This window comes from Lepus europaeus, chromosome 4 (genome assembly GCF_033115175.1).
Source record: "Lepus europaeus isolate LE1 chromosome 4, mLepTim1.pri, whole genome shotgun sequence".
Classification (NCBI taxonomy): domain Eukaryota; kingdom Metazoa; phylum Chordata; class Mammalia; order Lagomorpha; family Leporidae; genus Lepus; species Lepus europaeus.
The window spans coordinates 128,910,486-128,929,381 of record NC_084830.1 but is presented as its reverse complement, the minus strand read 5'-3'; the positions used below and the strand labels follow the sequence as shown (position 1 = coordinate 128,929,381).

Below are 18,896 nucleotides of genomic sequence, written 5' to 3'. Positions count from 1 at the left end.
TCACATCACACCCAACCCACCTGATCCCCTTTGGTTCTATTATTTTAAATGCACTGCTCTCCTTGTGCATTTATATACCCAGTTTATGGAAATTAGGAGTTTTGCTTGCTCACTATATGTTTTGCTGAACTTTTCAGTTAACAATCCAATTGACAACTGGAGACTGATCCATAGTTGTATAGTTCTATCTCCTTCAAAAAACAAAAAACAACTGCTGCATGGTATTCTGGGTGCATATCATCATTAGTTTTCCAGTGGATGAGCACTAAGATTTCAGTGTTTAATTATCCTAACAATGCGGCAGTGAACACTTTGGTACATACATTTGTAAACAAAACTGGCCAACAGCCAAGGAGAAGTATTATTTTGGGGGAAAGACAATTGCCAAATTGTACTGCAAAAAGAGCCAGGAGCTGAAAACTCCACACACATGTGATTTAAGAATAGCCATGTGTCCTAGCATTGTCTACCTTGGTTAAATTACTAATCTGTAAGTTTGAAATTTTGCCCATCTGTTCTCATTAGCCTTTCAGTTTGGAGTCATCTTGTAAAACACAAATCTCAATTGCGCCTGGTGGGTGTGTGAGGGCTAGTGTTCCTAAAAAAATATAGCAATTACTTACTCCTTTTTCCTTTATTTTTTTTTTATTTGAACAGCAGGTACGTAGATGTTCCATTCACTGATGTACTCTTCAAATGTCTGCCAACAGACGGGGCTGGTCAGGAGCCCGTGACTCAGTTCAGTCCAGGTCTCCCACATGGGTGGCAGGGACCTAAGTACTGGAGCCATCATCTCTTGCCTCCCAGGTGAACACGGCAGGAAGTTGTGATTGGAAGTGGGCCCAGGACTGGAACCCAGGCCCTGTGATATGGGCATCCCAAGAGGCATCTTACAGGCTGCGCCGAGTATCAGCCCTTGTTTTCCTTCTTTACCGCTGGCTGAGGCTCGGCAGTGTGAAGTGTGAGTGCAAAGGTAAGACCAACATCCAAATCTACAGGAAGAGATGATCCGGAGTCTCTCCATCCCTCTGCTCCTGTGGTTGCCCGGGAGCCCAGTGAGGACCAGTTTCAACAAGAGGAACCAACATCTGAAGGTCAGGCTATTACACCTGAAGTGCAAAGGCCTGATCCGGAAGTGACCGCCTGGAACCGGCTTGGGCAACTGGCTTAGGGGCTCACTGTGGTAAACGTGGGGTTCGTCTTGATGTCACCGGGGCAGTCCCGGTTACTATGCCAGAAGCAGGTGAGGGCAGCCAGAGGTTAAACGAGGAGACGCTGAAACCATGCTTGCACCCTTTATGTAGGAAATCTGTTAAAATTCTCTCAATAAAGTTTTAGAGTTTCCTGCAAAAGAAAAAAAAAAAAGCCAATCTCTTGGTCCCAGACTCTTTCAGAAGGCTTCCTGGGGCTCTCCACTGCCCTCAGATTAAAGTCCAAATTCCTTAGCCTGGCTAACATCTCGCAGCTTCCTCAGCGCCTGCTCCGGGCCGGGCTCCGTCGCGGCGGGGCAGCATCCGCGGGGCGTAGCCGGTGCCGAAGGTGCGGGGCCCCCACCGGCCGCGGGCGTCCAGGCGGCGGGCATGGCGTCTCTCCCAGCCGCCTGCGCTGGGCCGGCCGGCTCGGCGTCGCTGTCCCGCAGCACGGCCGCTCCACGTGCTTCACCTCCCAGTGTCTCCGCGCAGCCTAACGGAGCCCCCGGTCACATGGCTGCACGGACGGAGCCGGGCGGCTCTGCGCCCAGCGCGCTGCAACCAAGGCTCTCTCCGTGCCCGATGCCCGTGGCGGCCAACAGAGGGTCCGAGGGCGAGCGCCGTGGGCAGGACAGGGCTGGGCGGGCAGGCGCCCGAGGCGTCCGAGGAGGAGTTACCGTCTCCGGGCGCGGCGGCGTGAAGGGAGAAGCTCCCCGCACCACAGCCACCAGAGCAAGGGGCGACAATGGTGGCGAGGCCGGCGGGCTGACCACGGCCCGCCCAACGACCGCTCCTGGGCGGCAGGGCCGCGGGCCGAGTCGGACCGGAGCCCGCGTGGGGGGCGCGCGTCCTCCCGCCCAACGGCCGTCGCCACCTGCCGCCTAGCCACGGGCTCCGGCGTCCCCAACGGGCGCGCCTCGCCGGCAGTGCTGACTCACGGGAAGGGCCAGCAAGTGCCCTCAGGCAGCGCGCGGACATGAAAGAGTTTGATACGGAGAAGAATCAGACCCAGGGAAACTTCGCCACTTGGCTTCCTGGGTGCCAAGCTGTGCGGAAAAGGCGGGAGAGGGAGACCCCAGGGGCCGGACCCAACGACCGAAAGAAAGAGGACAGAAGCCGGAGCCCGGCCCGCCTCTTAATCGCCCCGGAGGGCACGGCCGCCCTGAGCCTCGGTCTCTTTGGAGAGCGGTTCAACCTCCATGTCAATCAGCTCATTCCGGTGTTGCCATTGGCCAGGTGCTTCCATGGCCTCCAAGTTGCCCACCTCCTAGTTGCTTGGGGTTTACTTCCCCAAAGTACACGGGCCCCACCTTGTGGAGCAACCGCTCCTGCACGGAAAACGGATCTCCACCCAGGGGATGGAGTGCTAGCCAATGAGAGCATCTCCAAGCATTTATTGGCTACTATGGGTATCGGTCAAAGAATTTCCCACCCTCCTCTCTACTATGCCTTCCAGTTACTGGGCCCTTTGAGTGCCAATCCGTTACTAGGGAAACGAGATCTTCACAGTCTCATAGGTATGTGTCAAAGCCAATCAAGAGCCACGCCCTCATCGTGAGGCAGTATCCAATTGCTGTTCGAAGAGCCCAGAGGATGCAGTCGGGATTGGTCATCCGCTCGCCTGGCCTGGCTGCAACAAGTTAGGCTGAGTCGCGATTATATAGACCGGCGGCGGAGCACGCGTGTGTGCGGACGCAGTTGCGTGAGCGATTTCTGCTTCCCTCCGTGCGGTGGAGCAAGGCTTGTTCCTCTCCCACTCAGCCGCGCAGGTACGCCGGGATGTGGGCGGGGCAGGGTACAGGAGGACGGGGACGAGTCGGGGCGGCGGCGGGAGAGAGGAGAAACCCGAGGAGCTGCCGCGCGGGGCGCGTCCCCCCACCCCCACCCCAACGGCCGCAGGCGCGCGCGGCGGGCGTTCGGGCGCGCGGCGCCGACTCCCCCCCCCCCCACCGGCTGGAGCGCGTGGCCGCGTCCGCCGCGCGCGCGTCCAACGGCCACGCGGGGCAGGAGCGAGCCGGCGGCGGCCCTCCGAGTCGCGGCGTGACCTCCCGGGCCCGGGGTCCCCGCGTTGCTCGGCCCCCGCCACGCGCCATCGGGGGCTTTCTTGGCGGGGACAGCACGAAAGTGCCATGAGAGAGAGCCTGGGAGCTCGCAAAGCAGAAGTGCCGCGCCTTGGTGGCGCCGGCGGGGACGGGGGAGATGCGCACGGTGCCGAGCGGGGTGTCTGCCCGGGGAGCTGGGTGCCGTCGCGGCCGCCTTTGGAGCAGGAGAGGCACGAAGGCACAGGCCCACGGGCGGAGGGGCGGGCAGGGTGGCTCGCTGGCTCCGGGCCCCTGAGCCGGTGCGAGTCCAGGGCACCTTTGCCCCGGGAGCACTTGTCCCTTCGCAAGGCCCCTGCGCGGAGCGCGGCCGGGCCTGAGTGCGCATGGGCTTGCAGGGGCTCGGGTTGGGAGTGGGGCTGCGACAAAGGGAAGGGGTTTGGGCTTCGTGCCTGCACGTATTCGTACTGTTGCAGCTTCAGAGAAAATTAGAGGGTCCGGGGGGACCGAGTAAAATGCAGCTAAGTGCGTGTGTTCCTCCTCGGGCTTTAAGCGCTCAGCATTGTGATGGGAAAGTCCCGCCAGCGGGAAGTGAGGCTGTGTGATTCGTCTTTTCCCTTTTTTGTTTAAATCAGCCGATTTTTGAAAAAGAAAAAAAAATGCACGTCTGAGAAAATTAGTTGCCGAAAATGAGGTCCGGAGCAGTGAGATTCGGATGTCCCCAGCACCTGTGGGTTGAAATTAGAAATTGGAGTGGAGGACTTGGCACCGGTTACAATGTAACCGTGATCCTGCGGGGGTTCGGTGGCTGAGAGGCGCGCTGTCGCTACTGGGATCTCGTAGATGGAAGTGTGTCTGCAGCGTTCAGTCCGCAAGGCTCGGGGGGTGTGCAAGGTCGTGGAAGAAACCTTCCTTACCATCAAGGACTGGAGTTTATTTTTACAGCAGTGTTCTCACATTGTGGACTATTGAATGCTGGTTACGCCTTGGTCTCGTGAAATGTTTTTAATGTTGCAGGCCCGTATCATTCATTTTGCATCGCAAATACCTGAACTTCAGGCAGAACTAAAAAAAGTTTGAAGATTAGCTCTTTGGACTGATTTTTTTTCTTGAAAGGCTTTTCACCGTTTTGTTTTTCAATAAAGCTTGTTTCTACAGATCCTTTTTCAGATCTTTAAGGGATTTTTTGCTGTCCAAGCAGGCACAACGTACATCCTTGTGAAGGAATTAAAAATTACGAAGAAGTTTAATATTTGTGTTTCTGTATGACAGGTACTTTCCCTGTGTTTCTTAACAGAAGGTAGCAATAAAGGATCAAAGTAATTGTAGGGACAAGTTCTTCCTTTGTTGCTGTTGCTATAAATAACACGTTGCTTTATAACATAACATTGTTTTATTTGCAGCGTGCTTTGTGTAGCAATTCCAGTTACCTGCATTTGTAGCATGTTAACTTAAGATTTAAGGTGAACCATTTAAATCGCCTGATGTTCAAACATGATAATGACGTACATTTAAACAGAGTTCAGCGAACATTATTGCTTGAAGTAAAATAAATATATCAGAATGAAATGATCTTATGTATTGAGGAAAATTTTGTAATTTTTACCTTCAAATACTAAAAAAAGTTGTTCTTGACCTCAGGCAAGAAGTGGTCTCGTTGGTCCAGAGTATTATGTGATTATTTTGCAAATCAGTACTCCAGCTGCTGATTTGTGCCTTTTATCTAGTACAGGTAAACTGAAGAAATTGTGATAATAGTAGTACCTGTGTCTCCCGACTTCTGGATCAAGGTATAGGTTACTTTTCTTGGAGTTGAGTCCTTTCAGTCTAAGCTTTGTTACTCTTCTAACAGGTAGAAAAGTATGTGGGTCTTTGTTTAACTCTTAGCTGGTAGGTGGGGTGGGGGCGACATTGGGAGATTTTGGTCTTGTTTGTGACCTGTGTCAGTTTACCTTTTGGGTTTTCAAAACTTATTTCAGTACTTTATTTAGGAAATAAAGAACACAGATTAGTTTTAAATTTTCATAGATTTGTGATGGTGTTGAAATTTCATATAAAACCTAATACTAAAATAAGTATTTTTGTCATAATAAAACTGCATACTTGATCTTTTAACATTTTTGCACAATAGTTTTTTTTTTTTAAATTGAGGAATTCAAATAGGTACTGTCTCTGTATATACATAATTACATTGTGCGTTTTGACTTCCTTGGACAGAATTGTATTGACTTAACAAAGGAGGACAATTATCAAAGTACATTTGTCAAAAAAAAGTCCTTCCACCCCCCACTAGTCAGCTGAGGGAAACCTGTACTGTCCTTCCAAGTCCTGGAGTTAAATTTAGATTCAGCAACTGTAATCTCACTCACAGTTAGGGATCACATTGTGGCTGTTAACCAGCTTTATATCTTTTTGAAAAGTCAGCTTTCCGTTGACCCTTCTTTTGTAAAGCATTCTTACACACCACTGGGGCCTCACTGGGAAGGCTAAATTGCAAGCCAGGTGGTCGTGTGGTGAGCCAGGAGTAGTCCACACACAAAGAATGAAGAGTCTGCGTGACAGAGCGGAAATCAGTTAACATTTTTTTCATCACAGGCAGTGATTTAATAAATAAGGTTTTTTTTTTTTATAATATTCCATAGCTTTTTAGTATGCTGTATTTCAGACATTCTGTGAAAAGTAAAGACTAAAAATGTTTCAGAGAAAAATCCGACTTCCTGGGTGAGACCCCATCGGCTTTGTAGGGATGTGGTCTTTGGTGATTTTTAACTTACAATATGGCGGTGTAATGGCAACATCAAGTACTTATATAGGCCTTCAAATTTTGAAAGTGCTTTCACACAATTTGACTATTTTTACTAAAAAGGCTGGATATGCATCCTATATAGTTAGTTAAATTGTAAAGCGTGTAGTAGTAATAGGATGCTATAGCCGGCTCTTTTCTTATTCAGAAAACTTAGAGATTGAGAATCTGGAGGTATGAATGAGGTACCTACCTGCCCTTCCAGTTATCTCCCACACTGTTTTTGCAGTCCTGGAGGCTGTTAAGTACTCCCGTGGTTGTGGACTCTTTGGAGTTTACCTTTAGTTGGGTTTATGCATCTGTGTCTTCAGGGTTTAAAGGGTAGGATGTTGATGTTTTTAGGAATTTCAAGGTGAGCTTTATGATTAACTGTAAGATCTTTTCATCTTGATCAGAAAGAACATAGATTTTTTTCTAAATTAGGAACCTGACTAACTTTTAAGTTTATAGAAGAGTAACAATACAGACAGGTCTTATTTATGTACTCATTACCCAGCTTCCCTAATGTTAATGTTAAACGTAAACATGTATACATATTTATGAGAACTAAGAAATTGATATTGATAAAAATCCTGTTCAGTGATAGACTTTATTTGAATTTCCTTAGTTTTTCTTCTAATGTTATTTTTCTGTTTCAGGGTCCAATCCAAGATGCCATATTGGCCTTTGGCCCTCCTGTCTCCTTAGTGTCTTAATCTGCCAAAACTTCTGTCTTCCTTTGTCTTTCTTGACTGTAGCTCTTGAAACAACATTTTAAAAAAATTTGAGAGGCAGAGAGTCTTCCCATCTGCTGGTTTACTCTTCAGTTTGCTGCAGTGGCTGAAGCCAAGAGCTGGTGAATGCAGTCCAGATTTTCCGTGTGGGTAGCAGGAGCTCAGCCACTTGGGCTATCCTTGCTACCCAGGGTGTGTATTAGCAGGGAGCTGGAGTCAGGAAGCTGAGCCAGGATTCAGACCTAGGCACTCCAGCATGGGATGCAGTTTGGGATATGGGCATCTTTTTTTTTTTTTTTTTTTTTTTTTTAAATTTGACAGAGTTAGTGAGAGAAAGAGACAGAGGAAGGTCTTCCTTCTGTTGGTTTACCCCCCAAATGGCCGCTACGGCTGGCTGTGTGCCGATCCGAAGCCAGGAGCCAGGTGCTTCCTCCTGGTCTCCCACGCGGGTGCAAGACCCAAGCACTTGGGCCATCCTCCACTGCCTTCCTGGGCCACATCAGAGAGCTGGACTGGAAGAGAAGCAACCGGGACTAGAACCCGTAAGGGATGCTGGCGCCACAGGCAGAGGATTAGCCAAGTGAGCCACGGCGCCGGCCTTTTTTTTTTTTTTTTTTTTTTTTTTAATATTCTATTTATTTACTTAAGAGAGTTACAGAGAGGAGAGACAGAAAGAAAGGTCTTCCATCTGTGGGTTCACTCCCCAAACGGCCACAATAGCCAGAGCTGGGCTGCAAGAACTTGTTCTGGGTCTCCCATGTGGTTGCAGGGGCCCAAGCACTTCGGCCATCTCCTGCTTTCCCAGGTGCATTATCAGGGAGCTGGATTGGAAGAGAAGCATATGGGATGCCAGTGCTGCAGATGGAGGCTTAGTCTACTATGACACAGTGTTGTCTTGGATTTGGGCATCTTAACCATTAGGCCAAAACACCTGCTGCCGCCCTTAATGCTTTTGCTGTCGTTAGGATTAGGGGATGAATACATGAGAGGTCACTTATTTCTCTTCCCATACTGTTCATTAGAGGCCAGTCAAGTCCTGCTGCACTCAGGAGATGTAGGAACTAAGCTTGGCTTTCTAGTAAAGCTATTGCTAAACAGTATTTTGGCAGAGATGCTTTGAAGCTTAATGTCTTACCTCTTAACTTTGAGCTTTTGTTAGTGGGTCTTGCCTGCGGTGACTGTTACTGTGGTGTTCTCTTGCTGGTTTTCCCCTCATTGTGGCCATGTTATTTTATAGTGCTCTAAGGAAGATTGGACAGGAAATTCTCATTTCTTTTTAAAAGATTTATTTTAATTGAAAGAATTATGGAGAGGGAGAGACAGCACAGAGAGCTTCATCTGCTGGGTCACTCCCTGAGTGACTGCAGTAGCCAGGGCTGGGCCAGTTTGAAGCCGGGAGCTTTATCCTGATCTCAAGTAGGTAGTAGGTACAGAGGCCCAAACACTTGGGCCATCTTCCACTTAACCAGCTACACTGTAGTGCTGCCCTTTTCTCTCATTTTTCAAAGATATATTTATTTGAAAGGCAGAGTAGGGGCCCGCGCTGCGGCATAGCAGGTTAACGCCCTGGCCTGAAGCGCCAGCATCCCATACGGGCGCCAGTTCTAGTCCTGGCTGCTCCACTTCTGATCCAGCTCTCTGCTATGGTTTGGGATAGCAGTAGAAGATGGCCAAGGTCCTCGGGCTCCTGCACCCACATGGGAGACCTGGAAGAAGCTCCTGGCTCTGGAACGACGGGGCTCCAGTCATTGTGGCCAATTGGGGAATGAGCCATAGGATGGAAGATTCTCTCTCTCTCTCTGCCCTCTCTGTGTAACTCTGACTTTCAAATAAAGCTTAAAAAATTAAAAAAGGGTGATAGTTCTTCCTTCCATCCACTGGTTCACTCCCCAAATGGTTGCAACAGCCAGGGCTGGTCCAGGTCGAAATCAGGATCCTGGAACTCCATTCCTGTCTCCCAAGTGGGTAGTCAGGGCCCAAATACGGGGATCATCTGCAGCTTTCCCCAGACACATTAGCAGGGAGCTGGATGGGAAGTAGACTAGCTGGAGTTCTTTCTGGCACTCATATAGGAAGCTGGTGTTGCAGGTTGTGGCTTAAACTGCTGCGCCACACAAATGTTTCCAGCTTTGGCTCCACACAAATGTTTCCAGCTTTGGCTCCTGTGTTTTTTAGTATTTGTTTGAGAGGCAGAGTTATAGACAGAAAGGTCCTGCATCCTCTGGTTTACTCCCTAAATGGCCTCAATGACCAGAGCTGGGCTGATCAGAAGCCAGGAGCTTCTTCTGGGTCTCCTACATGGGTGCAGGGGCCCAAGCACTTGGGCTGTCTTCTGCTTTCCCAGGCTGTAGCACAGAGCTGAATCTGAAGAGGAGCAGCCAGGACTAGAACCAGAGCCAATATGGGATGCCAGCCCCACAGGCAAGGGATTAACCTGCGCCAGCCACAGCACCAGCCTATGTCATTTTGATACTTAATTAATTTTTTATTTATTTTTAAAAATTTGTTTATTTGACAGGGAGAGGGAGAGAGACATCTGATTCGCTAATTCACTTCTCCCAAGATATCTGAAATGGCCAGGGCTGGGCCAGGCTGAAGCCTGGAGCCTGGAACTTCTTCCAGGTCTCCTGAGTGGGTGGCAGGAGTCCCAAGGACTTGAGCCACCACCTGCTGCATCCAGAGAACAGGAAGCTTGAATCAGGAATGGAACTGCGATTTGCACCCAAGTATTCTGGTGGGGATGTGTCTGTCCCAAGCAGCGTCTTAACTGCCATACCAACTCAACTGCCTACGCACAGTCACACTAGTGAACTTACCCATCTGTATTCCCTCTTTGCTACCTGTGCCTTTTGCCCCCACCCCTCCCAGTTGCTGAGTGTAGGCCCGCTATGTCAACATAACAGTTGATCCAGTCACCTGTTAGTGGATATTTGGTCTGTTTCCATCCAGCTTTTTCTACTTACTACATATAAACTTTGTGTGCAGTTGTTATGTGGATATATGGTTTCATTTCTCTTGGGTCAATACCTAACAGTGGAATGCCTGGGTCGTGTTAGATATTTGCTTACTTTTTAAAGAAACTACTGGTTGCTGTTCTCCAGAAGTGAGGCATTTCACATTCTCAACAGTGAGAGTTCCAGTTCCCACCATGTGCCTGGTCAGCACTGTGGGGTCAGCCGTTTTAGTTTGAGTCATTCTGACAGGTGTGTTGTGGTAATTCACCGGTTTCAATTTGCTTTTCTATAATTAGTAATGATCAGCATTTTTCCTTTGTCCTTTCTATACATTGGTGAAGTGTCTTTAAATCTTTTGCTTATAGGGTTGTTACTCAATTTTGCAAGTTCTTCATATTTTCTGGATATGAGTTTCTTTCTTAAAAAATACATACTTTGGGGCCAGCACTGTGGTGCAGCAGGTTAAAGCCCTGCCCTGCAGTGCCAGCATCCCATATGGGTGCCGAGTCCCAGCCACTCCACTTACGGGAAAGCAGTGGGGGATATCCTAAGTATTTGGGCCCCTGCATCCATGTGGGAGATCTGGAAGAAGCTCCTAGCTTTGGATTGGCTCAGCTCCAGTCGTTACAGCCATTTTGGGGGAGTGAACCAGTGGATGGAAGACCTCTCTCTCTGTCTTGACCTCTCTGTAACTCTTTCAAATAAATAAAATAAATCTTATATATATGTAAATATTTGCTCCGTTTGTCTTTTCATTTTTTTAAAAGATATATTTATTTATTTGAAAGAGTTACACAGAGAGAGGAGAGGCAGAGAGAGAGAGAGGTCCTCCGTCTGCTGGTTCACTCCCCTATTGGCTGCAACAGCCGGAGCTGTGCTGATCTGGAGCCAGGAGCTAGGAGCCTTTTTGGGATCTCCCATGCGGGTGCAGGGGCCTAGGGACTTGGGCCGTCCTCCACTGCTTTCCCAGGCCATAGCAGAGAGCCGGATTGGAAGTGGAGCAGCCAGGTCTTGAACCAGTGGCCACAAGGGATGGCTGTGCCTCAGGCCAGAGGATTAACCTGCTGTGCCACAGTGCCAGCCCCATGTCTTCATTTTAACAGTATCTTTTGCACAGGAGAGGAAGCCTTTTTTTTTTTTTTTTTTCCTGTTTATTTACCTGAAAGAGTGTATTACAGAGAGGACAGAACTCTTATCTACAGCTTCATTTCCCATATGGCCACAGCTGCCAGGGCTGGGCCAGGCTGAAGCCAGAAGTTTCACCTGGATGTTCCAGATTGGTGCAGGAACCCAAGGACTTGGACTGACTTCCACTGCTTTTCCAGGAGCACTAGCAGGAAGCAGGATCAGAAATGGAGCAGCTGGGACTCTAATGTGGGATTCTGTAGGCAGCAGCTTAACCTGCTGTGCCACAGTGAGATTGAATTTATTATCAGCTGTTATGATAATGCTTTTGGTATGTCTGGAATCTTTGTTGGGGGTAGACAGTGGTTGAGAGGCCACTTGGGACGCCTGCTTTACATATTGGAATGCCTGGTTCTGGTCCTGGCTTTGCTTCTCATGCCCTCTGCCTGCTAATATATACCATGGCAGGCACAGGTACTCCAGTACTTGGGTCTCTGCCCCTAACATAGGAGACCTGTACTGAGTTTTGTTCTGGACTTCTGGCTTTGGCTTAGTCCAGCCAAGGCTGTTGCAGGCATTAGGGGAATGAATCAGCAGATGGAAAATCTCTCTCAAGTAAAAAAAGATAAGTGAAAATTTATAAAATTATATAACTTAATGTCGTGCACATTTTTTCTGGAGGTTTTGTTTTGGGTTTAACATTTTTATATCAGACACTTTGAATTAGATTTTTTTTTTTTTTTTGACAGGCAGAGTGGATAGAGAGAGAGAGAGACAGAGAAAGGTCTTCCTTTTTGCCGATGGTTCACCCTCCAATGGCCGCTGCGGCTGGCGCATCGCGCTGATCCGAAGCCAGGAGCCAGGTGCTTCTCCTGGTCTCCCATGGGGTGCAGGGCCCAAGCACTTGGGCCATCCTCCACTGCCTTCCCGGGCTATAGCAGAGAGCTGGCCTGGAAGAGGGGCAACCGGGATAGAATCCGGCGCCCCGAGTGGGACTAGAACCCGGTGTGCCGGCGCTGCAAGGCAGAGGATTAGCTTGTTGAGCCACGGCGCTGGCCTTGAATTAGATTTTTTTTTTTTGACAGGCAGAGTGGATAGAGAGAGAGAGAGAAAGGTCTTCCTTTTTGTCGTTTGTTCACCCTACAATGGCCGCTGTGGCCGACGCACCACGCCGATCTGAAGCCAGGAGCCAGGTGCTTCTGGTCTCCCATGCGGGTGCAGGGCCCAAGGACTTGGGCCATCCTCCACTGCCTTCCCTGGCCACAGCAGAGAGCTGGCCTGGAAGAGGGGCAACCAGGATAGAATCCGGCGCCCCAACCGGGACTAGAACCGGTGTGCTGGGGCCGCAAGGTGGAGGATTAGCCTGTTAAGCCACGGCGATGGCCTTGAATTAGATTTTATATATGTTGTGCAACATGAATTGAGGTTGGATAATTTTTAGGAGGATATGTAATTGCTCTTGCACCTTTTATGGATGAGAATATTTCTAAATATCCTTTTTCTACTGAGTTGGCTGTAATTCTGTTGGAAATTATTTGTATATGGATGTTTGGGTGTGTTTTTAAATTCTGTTCTATGAGTCCCTTTGTCCAGCCTCTTTACAAAACATTTGTGTATGTATCTGAATAATATTTGGTATGGGTTTATATACATTATTTTTACTTTAGTGTAAAGTAAAATTTTTACTTTAGACCTACTTTAGACTATCCTGTGGTACATATTTGGTAACTGAGTTTTTGACACTATTTTGAGATTATTCCATGCAACTTTCTGACTGCTATAAACAGTGATAATGTCTTCATTTACCTGTATCATTTCAGTTAATGTGGCATAATTACCAGTGTGGTTATCTTAGATGCAGATGTTTTTGTTATGTGAAATAAACCACAATTCATGCATTCCCTATTGGATGGACGTGTGCATTGCTACAAATCTTGTATTTTAGAAGTAGGGTGGCAGTAATTTCTGTTTTTGTTATGTGCATATGGGTGAGGTTTGTCTCAATCTGTGTCCATCTGGGATGCCAGTGTTGCAGGCTTTACCCTCTGTGCCACAATGCAAGCTTTCATTGTTTGGTTAAAGAGATCCTAAAGTCAACAAAAGTGACATTGTCAGAAAAATTGCAAATTGAAAGCCAATTCCTTCCCTTCAGAAAATATTCTGATACTGTCCTTTGAAAAGAATAAATGAATACCTTGTTTAAAGGTAATCAAATCACTTTTTTTGGAGGATGCTTAGTTCTTGGGCCTTAAAGCACTGAAAGTTGGGAGAAAATTAACCATGAGAGTTGAAATTGGAGCAGCCAAAGCTGCTGCTGGTACATGAGAGAATTAAGTACCCTCCTTTATTTATTTATTTATTTATTTTTAAAATTTTTTTGACAGGCAGAGTGGACAGTGAGAGAGAGAGACAGAGAGAAAGGTCTTCCTTTTTGCCGTTGGTTCACCCTCCAATGGCCGCCGCGGTGGGTGTGGTGCGGCCGGCGCACCGTGCCGATCAGATGGCAGGAGCCAGGTGCTTCTCCTGGTCTCCCATGGGGTGCAGGGCCCAAGGACTTGGGCCATCCTCCACTGCACTCCCTAGCCACAGCAGAGAGCTGGCCTGGAAGAGGAGCAACGGGGACAGGATCGGTACCTCGACCGGGACTAGAATCCGGTGTGCCGGCGCCGCAAGGCGGAGGATTAGCCTATTGAGCCGCGGCGCCGGCTAGTACCCTCCTTGTACTAATTAAAATCATACACAAAGCAGGGTTAGTTTGTGAAGTTACTTATCTAACTTTAAAGAGTTAGAGATGAAGGTTTTTTTTTTTTTTTAAAAGATTTATTTGAAAGGCAGAGTTAGAAGGAGAGAGAAGGAGGCATGGAGAGAGATCTTGCATATGCTGGTTCACTCCCTAAGTGGCTGCATTGGCCAGAGCTCAGCCTGTCAGGAGCTTCTTATGGGTCTTCCATATGGGTGCAGGGGCCTGTGGACTTGGGCCATCTTTGGTTGCTTTCCCAGGCACATTAGCAGGGAGCAGGATTCAAAGTGGAACATACGGGATGCCAGTGCTGAAGGCAGTGGCTTGCTATGACACAGCACCAGACCCAGAGATAGGGGTTCTTAAAGATCATTTCAAGAGAGCTAAAATGGGTAAGATAACACATCAGTAATTGGTTGTCAGTATACTCTTGTTCCTTTTTTTTTTTTTAATTGTTCTGAGCACAATGTATGCTTACTCCAGGCTATTCTCATAATAGTTCTGTGCAGTAGTCGGAGAATTTGGAAGTTTGGTACAGGATCTTCCAAATACTTTCCTTGCATTAGTTAATCGAATTTATAGGACTTTTTCTTATAAAAACTAAGCTCTAGGGGTGGGCTTTAGGCACAGCTATTAAAATGCTACTTTGGGAGTACCTGCATGTCATTGGAGTACCTGGGTTTGAGTTCTAAGCTCTGCTCCTGATTCCAGCTTCCTGCTAAGGCTGCATACTGGGAAGCAGCAGGTTGGATTCCTGCCACCTGTTTGGGAGACTGGGATTCAGTTCCTGGCTCTTGGTTTTGGCTTGGCCCAGCCCTGGCTGTTGTCTCTATTTCTCTGTCTGATTTTCGAAAAAACCAACCCTGAGCCCCAGATCTCTTAATCTGTTTCAGCAGCTACATGGTATTAAATTATACAATGTTTCTTAGTATTAATATTGCTACAGTGAATACACCTTAGGTTTATGTTATTGTTCCTTATGTTGATGTGTACTCTTATTCCTTGTGTTTTTAATACAATTTTTATATGGAATATTGCACCATAAAACAAAAAGCAGTAGTCAGCACTCCAGTTTCAGATTGTTACTATTTTTTTTTAAGATTTTATTTATTTGAAAATCAGAGTTACACAGAGAGAGAAGAGGCAGAGAGAGTGAGAGAGGTATTCTATCTGATGGTTCATCCCCCAGTTGGCCGCAACGGCTAGAGGTGCGCTGATCTGAAGCCAGGACCCAGGAGGTTCTTCCTGGTCTCCCATGTGGGTGCAGGGACCCAAGGACTTGGGCCATCTTCTACTGCTTTCCCAGGCCATAGCAGAGAGCTGGATCGGAAGAGGAGCAGCCAGGACTAGAGCCGGCGCTACAGGCCAGGCATTAACCTGCTGCCCCACAGCACTGGCCCCCAGGTTGCTGTTATTTGAAATGAAGAGAGTTGGATATTGATGTTTTCTAGTAGTTTTTTTCCGAGGGAAATATTCCTAACGATTATCGTGAGTGAAAAATTGAGGGATGGTGTTTGTTGCAGTGCCAGAGATGCCTGTTGGGATGCTCATGTCCCATATCAGTGCCTTGGTTCCTGTCCTGTTTTTGTTTTTTGTTTGTTTGTTTGTTTGTTTTTTAAATTTATTTCAAGGACAGAGTAACTGGGAGAGGCGGGGGGTGGGGGAGGCGGGAAGAGAAGAAGAGATCCCCAGGTGGCTGCAACAGCCAAGTCTGGGCCAGGCTGAAGCCAGGAGCCGGGACCTCCATTTGAGTCTCCCATATATGGTTGAGGGGGCCCAAGTATTTGGGCCATCTTTGTCTGCTTTCCTAGGTGCATTAGCAGAAGTGGGGCAGCCGGGTCTAGAACTGTACCCATATGGGATGCTGCTGTCACAGGTGGCAGCTTTACCTGCTGTGCCACAACGCCAGCCCCGTGGCTGTACTTCTGATTGCGGCTTCTTCCTAATGTCGGTGCTGAGAGGCAGCCTGTGATGGCTCCAGTGCTCCCACGCAGGAAACCCGAGTTGACTTCCCAGGTTTCAGGCTTCAGGTCTGGCTCAGCCCTGGCTTTGTGGGCATTTGGGGAGTTGGAGCCAGGACTTGCAGACACTGTGGCAGGTGTCCCACCTTGTAGCGTCACCTTCTGGCCAAATGTCTGCTTTTTTTTTGCTGATTCTTTAAAAGTTTAGGGGGAAGTATAATTTAAAAAATATTTTTCCTATCTCTTTCATATAGTTTTGGGATATGATGGTATTCATAAATATTGAGAATATTGTTAACTTGGACATAAAATTATAAGAAAATAAATTTGCTTTGTTGAAAATGAGTGATTTGCTCCTCTCTCCTTTTCTTTCTAGGTCCTTTCTTTAACCTCTGGTCTTTCTAGATCATAATGATTTCAGGTTATAACATTCTTAGGAATATTATTTTTGAGTGATTTGTAATACACTACTCAAAAAGTTTAATTCTTTGACCTTAAAGCAGTGAAAATTGTTCTAAGTGTTTACCTAGGAGAGAGACACCTATCTTTTTGAAAGTCCTTCAGCCATCATATCAGCCTGGACAAGGGAAGGTGGCTCTTGACTTGAAATAATAAAAGCAGCTTCTTTTTCCTGATTATGTTATATGCTTCATATTCCAACCAATAATTGGCATACTCTATTTTATTAGGAACAGCCAGAAGATAGGGTTGTAAAAATTTCTGAAACCTCTTTAGAAAGGACACAGTGTTGTGAGAGTGTTTGATAAAATGAGGGATAATTTTGGAACTTTTTAACATGTTTTCCTTGGAGATTTTCCCATTTTCTCCTAGTAGTTTTCATAGTTTCAATTGTATGAGTTTGATTTTTTAACTTTTATATTTAATGGAAAGTTGAGGGCGGGGGCATAGTTATGTCAGTCTTCCCATCTACTAGTTCACTCTAGAATGATTGAAACAACCACAGGAGGCCAAGAACTCCATCTGGGTCTTCCATATGGGTGGCGGGGACCCAAGAATTTGAGCCATCTTCTGCCTTGCAGGGTGCACATTAGCAGGAATCTGGATTGGAAGTGGAGGTGGGACTTGAACCCAGATGCTACCATATAGGAGCATTGTGGTAAATCCAGGCTTTGCCACAATGCCATCCTGCATGTGTCTCATTGGAGCTTTACATTTTCTTGTAATAATTTTTTTAAATTAATTTCTTTGAGAGGCAGAGTTACAGAGAGAGGGGGACACATAGAAAGGTCTTCCATCTGCCAGTTTATTCCCCTAGTGACTGCGACCAATCTGAAGCCAGGAGCCAAGAGCTTCTTCCAGGTCTGCCATGTGGGTACAGGGGCGCAAGCACTTGGGCCATCTTCCATTGCTTTCCCAGGCCATCAGCAGGGAGCTGAATTGGAAGTACAGCAGCCGAGTCTTCAACCAGTGCCCATGTGGGATGCCTTGCCACAAGCAGAGAGGCTTAACTTATTACTACACCACAGTGCCAGCCCCTCTGATAGTTTCATAGTTTGATTGTTTTTTTTTTTTTTCATTGATATACACACTTTCTGTAAAAACATCTGTCCCAGTGGATCAGTAACTGTCAAACCACTGTCTTTTCTGTGATGAAATCACTTGAATTCACTTTTCATTATCTTAGATTTGATAGAATTGGGAGTTGATGATTATGGATAGACTTGACTCTTAGGAGGTATTATATGTTTCTCATAGCCTGTATTTCATGTTTGGAACAGAAAAGAAATTTTTGGGGCCCAAACACACTTTGTTTTGGGACTTTTTGTTGTTGTTGTTGTTGTTGTTAAAGATTTACTTATTTATTTAAAAAGCAGTTACAGAGAGGCAGAGAGAGAGAGGTCTTCAATCCACTGGTTCACTCCCTAAATGGCCACAACTGCTGGAGCTGGGCCAGGAGCTTCTTCTGGGTCTCCCAGGTGGGTGCAGGGGCTCAAGGACTTCAGCCATCTACTGCTTTCCCAGCCCATAGCAGAGAGCTGGATCACAAGTGGAGTAGCTGGAACTCCAACTGGCACCCATATGGGATGTCAGTGCCTCCGGTTGCCCACTGTGCCACAGCACTGGCTCCCTGATTGATTAACTTTTTTTTTTTTTTTTTGAAAGGCAGAGTTACAGAGAGGCAGACTCAAAGAGCGAGACAGAAGTCTTCCATCCGCTGGTTCACTCCCCAAATGGCAGCATTAGCCAGAGCTGGGCTAATCCAACTAGGAGCCAGGAGCTTTCTCCTGATCTCCCATGTGGGTGCAAGGGCCGAAGGGCTTGGGCCATCTTCTGTTGCTTTCCCAGGCCATAGCAGACAGCTGGATTGGAAGAGGAGCAGTCGGGACATAAACTGGCGCCCATATGGGATGCTGGCACTGCAGGCGGTGGCTTTACTTGGTATGCCACAGCGCTGGCCCCTTCTTTCTTTTATTTATTTTTTTAAGAGTTACTTATTGGCCGGCGCCACGGCTCACTAGGCTAATCCTCCGCCTTTGGCGCCGGCAACCCGGGTTCTAGTCCCGGTTGGGGCGCCGGTTCTGTCCTGGTTGCTCCTCTTCGGATCCAGCTCTCTGCTATGGCCTGGAAAAGCAGTAGAAGATGGCCTAAATGCTTGGGCACCTGCACCCACGTGGGAGACCAGGAGGAAGCACCTGGCTCCTGGCTTTGGATCGGTACAGTGTGCCGGCCATAGCGGCCATTTGGGGGATGAACAACGGAAGGAAGACCTTTCTCTCTGTCTCTCTCACTGTCTAACTCTACCTATCAAAAAAAAAAAAAGTTACTTGTTAATATTTACTTGAAAGGCAGAGTTTCAGAGGGCGAGATCTTCCACCCCCTCATTCATTCCCCAAGTGGCTGCACCAGGCCAAAGCCAGAAGCTTCTTCTGGGTCTATCACTTGGGATGCAGAGTCCAGGCACTTGAGACATCTTCCACTGCTTTCCCTGGAGCATTAGTAGGGAGTGTGGATGTAAGTGGGGAAGCTGGGACTTGAACTAGCACCCATATACATGCAGGCCTGGTGCTGCAGGTTGTACCACAGGGCTGGCCCCGAATTTGACAGTTTGAATCCAAAACAAATTATAATGTGTTTAGGAAATTTGGAGGTGCTAATTGAAATCCTAGCTTGGAAAATATTCATTTAATGGAAGCTATTAAAGTGTTAAATTAATGAAGAAAGTTTATAATTTGTAAATGTGAATGATAGAGTTGTTATGGCTGGTTAACAGGAGTCCATGAAGAAGATGATTTGCCGTATAAACATGTTTAACTCTACTTTCCTGGCTTTATTGAAATGACCTGAAGTAAAACATTCGTGATAATTTTGATACCAGTATTATGTTTTCTATTTTTCACTTGAATTATCTA

The 18,896-nt window shown here is 47.3% G+C and overlaps 1 protein-coding gene across 1 annotated transcript in view; it reads left to right on the top strand.

Moving 5' to 3' along the window:
- The first annotated feature begins 2,842 nt into the window (after positions 1 to 2,842).
- The window catches only part of G3BP1 (G3BP stress granule assembly factor 1), a 36,358-nt gene continuing 20,304 nt past the window's right edge, over positions 2,843 to 18,896 (top strand). Inside the window, exon 1 of the mRNA XM_062188802.1 lies at positions 2,843 to 2,959. The gene's annotated coding sequence lies outside the window, so the exon portion shown is untranslated. The remainder of the gene's footprint in view (positions 2,960 to 18,896) is intronic.